Source organism: Rhipicephalus microplus, chromosome 1, assembly GCF_043290135.1.
Source record: "Rhipicephalus microplus isolate Deutch F79 chromosome 1, USDA_Rmic, whole genome shotgun sequence".
Classification (NCBI taxonomy): Eukaryota; Metazoa; Arthropoda; class Arachnida; order Ixodida; family Ixodidae; genus Rhipicephalus; species Rhipicephalus microplus.
In genome coordinates this window covers 265,043,130-265,047,011 of record NC_134700.1, presented here as the reverse complement: position 1 = coordinate 265,047,011, position 3,882 = coordinate 265,043,130, and the positions used below count along the sequence as shown (strand labels likewise).

General features: G+C 42.4%; 1 long non-coding RNA gene across 2 annotated transcripts; it reads left to right on the top strand.

Moving 5' to 3' along the window:
- Nucleotides 1-279: 279 nt before the first annotated feature.
- On the top strand, nt 280-3,455 carry LOC142769671 (uncharacterized). 2 transcript variants are annotated; one of them, XR_012885833.1, is made up of 3 exons: nt 280-512; nt 1,486-1,564; nt 3,161-3,455. It is a non-coding gene; the product is annotated as an uncharacterized LOC142769671 (long non-coding RNA). The 2 variants fall into 2 exon arrangements; XR_012885834.1 differs by lacking the exon at nt 3,161-3,455 and adding an exon at nt 1,758-1,820.
- The last annotated feature ends 427 nt before the right edge of the window (nt 3,456-3,882 follow it).

The following is a 3,882-nucleotide window of genomic DNA, read 5'->3' as shown; positions in this document are numbered from 1 at the left end:
GCACGACAAGTGTGGCGCTAGTGTAGCAAACGATGTAAGTTACAAAGTAATTTTTTTTTCAGTGTTTATGTTGACTAGCACTAAATAAAAATTACACTCAACTTTTTATATTTATTTATGAGTTTTAATGTACCTCAGTTTTTTTTATAATTGTATTAGGAGAACACACTGAAATTATTGCGCTGACGCCTGTGCTGCCATTGCTCGGCGTTTTTTTTTTTTTCGGCGCAACTAGGTTCGCGTTCGCACTACTTACTCATTTTCATATGGTCTGTGGTTGGCGAGCACATGGACGTGCGAGCTTGTAAGCTATGTTTTGATCGTGTGTGTGTGTCGCAGATTTGCGCTTCTACTTATTCGTGATGAAGGTTAGTGTATATTTATCTTTATGGAGCGCGAAGTAGTTGTGGATTTTGCTGCTGGGTGGAACAAACACATCGTAAACACGTCTTCAGCTATCTGCAAGCCTGTTCGCTCGTCGGACAAAGGACTGTGCATGCATCAGCGTGCAGGTGAGTGGCATTTCCAGCAACATTTAATGCTCTTACAATACATTGTTGAGTGGTTGCGCTATTGAAAGAGAAATGATTTGCTCTTATTCACCGTATCCATTGCTAGCCGTATCGGACTAAATTACCTCTATTACCGCCTGCATACCCTCTTGCTTCCCCTGTCACCACTGCAGTGCCAGTGTACTTTTGCAGTTAAAAGTTCATTTCCGCAACACTACCTCGCTTGAAAAAACATTGGGGCGGGGTTGTAGCTGCATTCATACTGGCACTTTTCTACCATTGGCTTTATGTAATGTTAACGGCTGAGTGTTGGGGCCTTGGGCCGCATTTTTTAGAGATGTAAAGTGTATGTAAATCAGTAAGTGAACAAATCATTGTCGCATCACTTCACTGGCATAGCCAGGCGGTTGCACAGAATTTTTTTAGGCCGGGCGTAGGGAGCCCAAATTGACGACCATATTCGCTTGCCCGGCCTATTCAGATAAGCGGACCCCCCCCCCCCCCCTCCCCGCACGCCTAAAAAAAAAAAAAAATCTGCCCACATCACTGCGTCACTTGCTTCACCTCTGCGCTGAACGTACTATTTTATAAGCGCACCATCAAGCGAGCAGTTTACATATTGACAGAACAATTGGAGGAGGAATGACCCAAATCTTTCAGATTTCTTTAGTGATGCAAAACCTTAGCAAAACTGAATATTGTAAAAGACAATCATAAATGCTGTATGTTCTCGTTAGTGCTGTCATTATTCTGCATCATGAAATCTTTGTGCGCTGTGAAAACTTGGCATGCCGTTGAAGTCACATATCGACGTTAATACCAATCGACGAAAATTTCGACAACCTCAATAACGCCGTTTGGGATTTGCCGCATGCACATAATTAGGCTGATTCCCACTTGGCTGTTCTTAACCTGACTTCACTGCTACCAAATGAAACAATATTTGATGCATGTCTTTTACTTTTTTTTTCAGGGATATGACACAAATTTGGTTATACTGCAGATAAAGATGCTCCCAACGATGCTAAAGTACAGAAAGCAAGTGAATTTTGGTAAGTGCAGACTTTTTGTACTACGTATATGAAAGCATCGATTTTTAAGGGCAAACTGTGCATGTGTTGGCCAGAGAATAGTTCATTATGCCACATGGTTACACTGGCACTGACAATTCGACATGGCTCCGCTGGCCAGTGTGTGTGCTCACACTGTTACCGTTAAGATAAAATGTTTATGTTTTTATTGCAGGGATTGCTGTTTGTACTAAAAAGCCAACTGCCAAGATTTGTTTACGCTGGTACTCCTAAAAAAATGCTTTCCCTATTTACATGGATTTTGGCTTGCACAAAGCATAACACTCGGGCCTAGATTCACAAAGCTGTCCATGCACAGGCCTTCATAACAGCATTTCTTGACTTGCATTTACCCTGTTTTCTGCAGATGTTTCGTGGGTTTAAAAGTGCCACAGCATGTTGACCTCCCCCACTCTGAAATATTCGCGTTCAAAGTTCCGCAAGAGTGGGCTTAACTTTCTTGTGCACCTCTTTGCTAGTCCAAGATACTGAAGTGTTGTGCTCTTACTAGAGGTGGCAGTGTTTCTAACGTTTGTATTTCCATCACATTGACCAAGTATGCGATCTTGGCTTGACTGGTAGCACATCCTCAACAAATGTCTTTGTGGCACATGTAGAAGGCTGTACAAAATAAATAGGCAGACATTCACACCGGGAGCTAACTTCTAATAATGTTTTTTTTTTTTTTTGGAAACCATGGTGTGCTTATTCCAATTGGTCTAACAAGCAGTAACCTGTTTGGCTGTGAACCAACAAGACGTTGAAGTAATAAAAGCTTCACATCTTGTTGCTCTCAAATATATATGTATTGGCAAGCTATCTGTGACACTGTCAAACAAAGAATCAGAATATCTGTGCACGCCTTAAGATATATTGCTTCGTTTACATATCTCGTGGCTGTGACTCGTCAACCGAGTGAACAAATGCACCCTAGTTTTCTAAATTTAAAGCAATTTTTGAAGGTAGCACGGTCTACATTTATTTGTCTATAGTTTTGTCCAGCCGTTTGCGTCAGGTACAAAGAAATATACTGAAGATTATCATGTAGCCTCTGCAAATGGTTGCTTTCAAGCAGGCTTTGCATGCTTGGCTTGTGCCTACAGGTATTGCACAATTCAAGACGCAGCAGCATATGATAGAACAGCAGAATCGAGAGCAACTATGTGCACGAGCTAAATAAGTATTTTAACATGAGCGGACAGTACGTGTTATTTGCCACACACATGACCTCATTTAGAATGCCCATTGGTGAATGGGCTCATAGAAATGTCACTCAGCTGTGTATAGGAAACAAGTTAACTGAACCTAAGGGTATCTTTAAGTGCTACAAATATGCCTTGTTGAGGTGCTGCACATTTTCTTCCAGAATATTGCTGTCTGAGACATCATGTGAAGAGCGTCTACCACATCAGCATTTATATGGCTTGCCAAGGAACGTTTGGCCGAACCTTCCTTTTTTTCACATTTCGTTTTGCAGTAGACATCCTAGAATGTAAGCGCTGCTGCAGTGTGTGTGACTGATTGTTATGAATTGATTCTAGCATGTTTAACCTCACACTTCTATTTTTTTTCTTGCAGCAATGAGATGCTTCACATATGCCTGCGGTGACGTTCTGCTGCGCTAGCCTGATGGAAACACCAGCTGCGAAACTTGAGTTCTTCAGAATTGGAGAAGTTGCCCTTCTCTCACCAATGATGACACAGACTGCCCTATGCTAGAAATTCAAGATTGTTTTTCCACGGATGATGCAGAAAACCTTTGATGTATTATGGTGTTTGTTTAGTGCTGGCTGTGGTGTGGCGAAGTCTACTTTTACGTGTGGTCACACGTCGCCTCATAAAAAGAACAATAAAGCATTTATTTTCCTTTCAATATTGTCCACTTTTTGTGTTAGAAGCACCCAAGCAGTGCTCTTCCAAGGAGCTCTCGCCATGTGTTAAGCGTGTGACAAGCATACTCGAGATAAATACTCATTTCCCCAAGGAGTAACTGGAAGCATGTGCAGTTGGTTTTCAAAGAGTAACTGCGAACACGTGGGAGGAACATTAAAGAGTAACTGTTGCTCTTAGAAGAGCAACTGGTGGGAGTAATGGTTGGTCGGCAGGGAGCAACTGGTGGGAGTAACTGTTGGTCTGCAGGGAGGAACTGGAGGGAGTAACTGTTCATCCCCCGAAGGAGGAACTCAAAGGAGAGCAACGGTTCCTCCCTCTGCAGTTACTCCTTTTAGGAGAGTAATGGGAGTGGCAATGCAATTGCTCCCTGAAAGGAGCAACCCCTATACCCCTGTTGCTCCGTTTTG